Source organism: Hydra vulgaris, chromosome 12, assembly GCF_038396675.1.
Source record: "Hydra vulgaris chromosome 12, alternate assembly HydraT2T_AEP".
Lineage (NCBI taxonomy): Eukaryota > Metazoa > Cnidaria > Hydrozoa > Anthoathecata > Hydridae > Hydra > Hydra vulgaris.
Genome location: NC_088931.1, coordinates 23,345,292 through 23,352,500, shown reverse-complemented (window position 1 = coordinate 23,352,500; position 7,209 = coordinate 23,345,292). Strand labels below are relative to the sequence as shown.

The 7,209-nt window shown below is 29.5% G+C and overlaps 1 long non-coding RNA gene across 8 annotated transcripts in view; it reads right to left on the bottom strand.

The window, feature by feature from the left end:
* LOC136088590 (uncharacterized) overlaps positions 1-7,209 on the bottom strand; it is a 68,980-nt gene that overhangs the window by 4,789 nt on the left and 56,982 nt on the right. Inside the window, exon 7 of one of the 8 annotated variants that reach the window (XR_010642295.1) lies at positions 4,774-4,926. The exons of 6 other annotated variants lie outside the window; for them this stretch is intronic. This is a non-coding gene — a long non-coding RNA (uncharacterized LOC136088590). Of the gene's footprint in view, positions 1-4,773; positions 4,927-5,456; positions 6,923-7,209 lie in introns of those variants that run through there. One more of the 8 variants, XR_010642296.1, reaches the window with a different exon arrangement.

Genomic DNA, 7,209 nt, shown 5'->3' with positions numbered 1-7,209 from the left:
TTTTTTAGTTTAATGTGTTAAATAGCCATGCAATTAAGGTTATACAGTAAATAGAAATAAAGTAATTAAATAGTTAAATGATACAATTATTTACAAAGATAAGGAAGTGAAGTAAAAAATATCAGTTTATACATTTTTTGGTACAAAAGAACTCATTGCCAAACGTATATTTTTATTGGCAAGCATTCAAAACATACCCAGCTTTGGCATTTAAAAGTTTTGCATTTTCGTTCCAACGTTTAGACACTTCTTTCTCCAAAATTTGCGTGGATTGCGTGAATCTCTAATGGCTGATTATTTAACGTAGAGTTGAAATAAATTTTTCCATTTTTTTTTTGTTGAAAATCTCTAATTTTTCTATTCTACAGCCTGTTTGAGTATGTTAAACATCTCAGGTAAATTAAGACATCCTCTTTCAGGTCTGCTAACTCTGGCATTTTTTGCTCCGTAGTGTAGACTTGATTGATTTGTAGTTGTTCTTTTAAAGCTCTTTGTAAATGCTCTAAGTTTTATATTTTGAGTATGTCAATACAACCTCAATAGATTAATTGTATTTCATTTGTTTGTGTCCGCGGGGAAATAACAAACATTTTTGTGGGGTAATTTCGAACGTCTAAATTGTCATTGATAACACGCGGACGTCAGGCAGCCAGAACTTTAATGCTTCTTACCTTTGCCGCATTTAATTTTAACAGATAAATTGTTAGATACGTAATTTTATTTAATAGAGTGAAAACCAGAGAATGTTTAAGAAAGAAACATTCCACTATTATCACTAGTTCGCCAATGAGAAGTATTTTAGAGCAAAAGAAAAGTAAGAAGGAAGAAGTAAAAAATACTACTGGTAAAAGTAAAAGAGAAAGAAGAACTTTAATCTATAAGAGGCTGTTTATGTACTATCATGTAAAGAAAAAAAGAGAGCCAGAGGTGATGAAGAACTTTTTTGTTTAATTTGCGAAGAAAGTATAAGGATCCACCCACAGAAGACTTGACCATGTGTCATAAACGCCAGTTCTGGTTGCACAAAAATGCACAATTGGTGAAAGCACGTCCCGGGGTTTTGTTTGTGATTTTTGTTTGTAATTATTTTTTTAAATTTTAATAATTAAAAAACTAAATATTAATTTTAAAAGAGTGTTGTTGTATTAAGTTGCAATAAAAAGTTTCATGATTTGCCCGCGGAAAACTGGATTATGTGTTAAAGTTGTAAGGACTGGTGGATTTGCTTGTGATTTCTGCACTTGGTTATTACAATTAACATTTTATTCGTTATTACACAGCAGTGTTTGTGATTACCCCAAGGTGTGTTTGGAATTACCCCACGTATGTAAGGTAATTCCAAACACCAATGGTTTTATTTTTGCCCTAAATTTTTGTTTTATAATAAGATATATAAAAATTGTTTTTTGGGGTTTAATACTGAATAGTTTGACTAAATGATAAGCAATATTTATTGCTCATCATTTAGTCTAACTATTCAATTTCATATAACTGGTGTCTTTAATTCGTATTTCCGCTTAGGTATTCGCCAATACCCTACTCTCCCCTATGAAAGCATTTTAATAAACTTATCTAAAATAATTTCATAACTAGATGACCTAATTGGTTAGTTCGCCGCGCTTCTGCTCATATAGTCAATGCATTGCTGGGGTTCAAATCCTTTCATGTGCTCATTTTGGGCTTGGTGATAAGACTAAGTTTATCTTCTTCTAGCCCCAGTCATGTAAATACTTGTTTTTATAAATTATAACTGTAAATTATTTTCTTATTGGCAAAAAAAAATAAAAAAGTAGGAAATCGATGTTAGTATCGGACAACCGAACTCAAAGCAGTGCGGGATCTAGTATTTTTTGTTATTTGAGATAACTTCACGACAAAATGCAAACTCCAAACATTTATATGTTTATACTTTTGTCAAATAAGGATGCTTTGCAAAAAAAAAATGCGATGATGGAACTTGGAAACAAAAAAGTCCAATTTTTTTGCCCCCTGTTCAAACGTGAGAGCAACAAAATATTTTTTTTACTATTCTTAACTAAACTTATCGATAAGTTTTAAGTTTCATAGAACAATATCTTAGCGTTCAAAAATTATGACCATTTAAAGTTTAAACCCCCCTTAACTTTAAGTTGTTCCGTGTCGGGAAGTTAGCTTAAACACAAAAAAATGCTGGATCTGCCCCTGACTTGGAGCTCGGCGTCAGAGAAACAATCTACAATTTACTGGCATAGAAGATAGTGACAAATGAATCTTGGAAAGAAAGTGAAGTAAAAAATAATAAAATCTTAATTTGCTTTAAAATATGATGTCACCTAATGGTGAGCTAATCGAGTTGAAAACAAAAAAGATAAATACAAAAACTTATAAAAATGATATTGGAAACCTATGCCAAACAAAAATTGTGGAACTAACAACTCTACATAAACGAAGACTTTAGGAAACAGACGATGGAGATAAAAAAGGAGTTGCTATCAGGCAAAAAAAATACGGTCAAATTGTAAGTTTGTAAAGATTACACTCACGTAACAAAATATTCACGTGATTTTTAAACATTAAATCATTTTTGAGTTGTTCAGTTCTAAAATAATTTCTAATGTAATCATAATTTTGAAATATTATTAAACTTTTTTCAAACTAATCAATGATAGAATTGAATAAAACATTTTTTTAACGAAATTAAAAAAATCTGATTTTGAATGCACTTAATTTTACCGAACATTTTTCAAAAATTGTTGACAATAATAATGATTATTTGAATCTAATTAGTATTTCATTTATTAGTAAGTCATTTAACTTAAATTTCTTAACTGAAACTTTGTGCTCACTTGCTGATTAAAAGGTAAAAATGACTCGAACCTCCAACTACTTTGTTTTAATTTAACAATTAATTTTTAATATCTAATAATTAACAATCAAATAAGTGATCTAATTATAATAATATTCTAATGACTAATTATATACATCAGCAACATTTATTGAGCGTCGAAAGATGATCTTTTTTTTCGAAAAAAGAAACTCCTCCACATTTATCATTTTACCAATGTAAAATGCCACATGGTTCTGTATTGGGTCCTCTTCTTTTTCTGTTATATATCAATGATCTTCCCCAATGTATCTCTTCAATTACAAAACTATACGCTGATGATAATAAAATCATATCTGTTATAAAAGAACACAATGATCTAACTAATATGCAAAATGACATTGATTTGTTAACTGAATGGTCAAATGTATTGTTAATGGATTTTAGCATAAGCAAATGCAGTGTTATGCACATTGGAAGAAAAAATATTAACTATTACTACACTATGAAACAAAACAATCAAAGTTTTCTTCTAAAAACGGCAACAAAAGAATTAGACTAAGGTGTAATAGTTCCATCAAATATGAAATAGAATCATCAGGTTCAAGCAGCTACAAGTAAAGCACAGAGAATCTTATGTTTAATAAGAAAAAGCTTTACTTATCTTAATACTGAAATGGTAAGACAATTATACACATCGCTGGTTAGACCACACCTGGAACTCGCAGTTCCAGTGTGGATTCCAGGTAATAAAAATAATACCAATGACCTAGAAAAAATTCAAAGACGAGCAACAAAGCTAGCACCTGAAACATCTGAAGTTATACTGAAGGATTGGTAAAGTTGGGTCTCACAACTCTGGAAACAAGACGTACAAGAGGTGATCTTATTGAGTTTTTCAAAATAATAACTGGGGTTGATAAGATATTGTGGTATAAAGAGCTTCATAAAGCTTCTTCCCAATGTCTAAGAGGTCATTCAATGAAATTTGAAAGAGAATTTGCAAAAACAACCCTGACACACAATTTTTTTACGAACAGAGTGATACCTCATTGGAATGCTTTACCTGAAAAAATGGTTTCTGCAATGACAGTAAATTCTTTTAAAGCTAGACCAGATAAAAATTTGTTAACGGCTGTTAAAGTATAAATTTTAAACTTAATGCTCCGCGACAATAGTCGTTACAGCAGCTTGTATTACTATTACTTATTACTAAAACAATTTTTTGTTTTGTTTTGTTTTTTATTTCTTTTCAATAAATTTATAAAATAAGGTATTAAGATAAAAGATACAATAAGAGATAAGGGATCGTCCATAAACTACGCAACGCTAAATTTAACTAGTAGACAACAGAGCCGACAACACCAGGGTGGCCGGGGGGCACCCTCCACCCCCCACTTTTTTTTAAAAGGACCACTTTTTTTTTTTTTAAGAAAATTCTAAATATAGAAGAATTTTTTTAAAAATTGACAATTGTGCCCCTCACCCACTTTGTCGACCCTGGACGAAACAAAAAAGATTAAAAGTTTTCCTTCTCAGAATCTTTAATTAAATCAAGTATATAAATAGCCGTAAATACCGCCGCGCAATAGAGCAAAATGATCTCCTACTTCTATTTTTTAAATTAAACACATATACATATATACATGCACATATTAAATTAAACACACACATTTACACATGCAAATATTTGTTTTCATTACCTTCTCTTTTTTCTTTTATTTATTTTATTATTTTACAGTGGAGCAATAATCAGTGTGGAGGAGTTTTTTTTTGAGAAAAAAAAATCATTTTTCGACCAGCTAGAACAACTGAAAATTTTTGCAATTATTTTTATGAAAAACTAATTTAGATAAAAAAGGTAATATCTAATAGGAGATATAAAACAATAGAAGACCTTTTAGAGTAACTTATTCGAAACTTATTTTAAAATTTTTTATATCAACTTATTCGAAATGGAAACAATACCAATAACCAATAGATAAAGTAGAGTTACAAACTTTTCATCACCTATAATTTACATTATCTTAGCCAATAACTTTTTGAAATCACTGAAAAAAGGAACTATTAAAACTGACTTCTCCTCCGACATTTTCCAACATTTTTTTCCATATGCGTGGATTCTAAACGAGAGAACCATAGAAGAAAAAAAAATCTTCTATAATAAACAGTTTTTACAAATAGACTGGAACCACATAAACTTTAATTCTGGTTTAAACATTATCTGCAAGTCTATTTTGCAAACTTTCTCATTGGATTTCTAAAGGTCTTAAGACCAACTTTCTTAAAAAGTATTTTCAAATTTACCATAAATTTACCATAAAAAAAAGTTTAAACATATTTATAGGTTTTCTAGAAATTGAACTTAAAGGTTTGACAAATATTTTAAAAACATTGACCAAATGGTGTCGAAAGCATTTTTATATTTGAAAATAAAACTTACTATATAGGTTTATATGGATATTTCACCTGATCATTTTTTATTGGCTAGTTTAAAACTAAAAACGATAAGTAAACATTTTTGCCAGTCTAAATATCATGCTTCAAAAGTACGCAAAAGTTGATTTTTTTTTGTCATTTTTTACCTTCATTATCATATAAAATCGCAAGTATCCTATAATTTTTTTTGTTAATAATAAACCTTCATCTATTATAGTACCTAAAAATACAAACATACTTGTGATAAAAAAAGGGGTTAGACTCAACATCTAACACAAAAACGGAGTTATAGTTGATTACTGCAACCTTTGTGACTTTACAATGGCTAAAGTTCTGGGTTTACAATAAAAGTTTATTTTCAAAAATGAGTTTTGGTCTTTCATCGACCATATTTATAAAAAGAACCTCGGGGTATTGCAATAGTAAAAAAACAACAACATAGATTTAACAAAAATTTCTTTTTTGATTGAGAGCCGCCATCTTTAAAAATCAGGCAGAGCTCATTAGTGAGCCTCTATAGAATTGTTATTTTTTTAATATGCTGTTGCAATTAATACTAGAAAATCAATGCCAAAATAAAAACGGGAGAAAAATCTCACAAAGATAATAGAGCTTTAGATTGTGTAATTTGTTTTTCGTAATGATCAGGAAAAACAGAAGTTGAAGAAGGGAACAGAAATTAAAGAAGGGAACAGAAGTTAAAGAAGATAACTGTAACATTAAATAGAACATAAGAGTTTTTTTTAAACCAATTAATTTAAGCTATGAACAATTTCCATTTTTAATGATATTTGTGCTAAATGCAGAGACCATTCTACAAATAAAATTCAGGTTTCTGAAAAAAAATAAAAAAATAAAATTCAGGTTTCTGGAAAAAAAAAGAAAAAAGAGGTCCTCAAAAACGAAAATTTACCCGACTGAATTGTGTCAAATACCCGACTATCCGGATAAATTCGTAAAAAAACCGACTATAACTTGAAAATCAGCTTCTTCGGGGGGTGTAATATCCCCGTGTAATAACACATCCCTACCCCCGTAAAATCGCCTCTGGCTAAAAAAAGGTATAATAAAAAGATATAATTAAAGATATAAAAAAAAGGACATAAAAACATTATTCTGAGTTAACTGTAAAATTTCCAAAAAGTCATTCTTACCAGAAACTTATCATTCTGTGTTTGTAAAATCTGCGAAGTTGCTCAAACTACAATTACTTAAGAACTTACATCTGAAAATAAAGTAAGAATCAAGCTGGGAAGAGTAAACGTATCATCATCTAGACCAAGAGTAAAAGTATGTAAGGTACAGGTTTACTTTTGAATCAGGACTTTTTTACAAAAAAGAAGTGAAAATTTAACAGAATAACGAACAAAGTTTAGGCTAACCTTTTACTATTTATTTGATATATCAAACTTAAAATTAAGAAATTTATATATTTTTCTATGCAATGTTCTTATATCCAAAGATATTGTTGGCTTTGTATAGGAACAGCCACAAATAGTCATTAGGATTAATCCTAAGTAGCGTCCAATATTGACCAACATTTGTTGCGTACCGAAGTACTACTCAAGCGCTGAGTTGGTGGTGGGAGGATTTGAACTCGTATAGTACAACAGTCCGGGTTTTAACTTTTTGTTTGACGCTCTAAATAACTGAGCTATCCAGCCACAATGTATAAAGTATCTGAAATATAAAAACCAGAATACTCAATATAAACTTCTTTTCATACTACGATACATAAAGGTGTTGAACTTCAATACTCAAAAAAAAAAAAAAAATTGCGCCATCTTACCCCACCACGGGGTAAGTTGCTTATACTCAAGAGGTAAGTTGACTCACAATAATAAAAATTAAAGTTTAAGGTCCTATTTATATGAATTGTAACATTTTAAGCAAAAGAGTAATTATAATTAAAATGTGTCTAATTAAAAAGTATAAAATAATAGAAAAGTGAAAAAAAGTGAAAACAA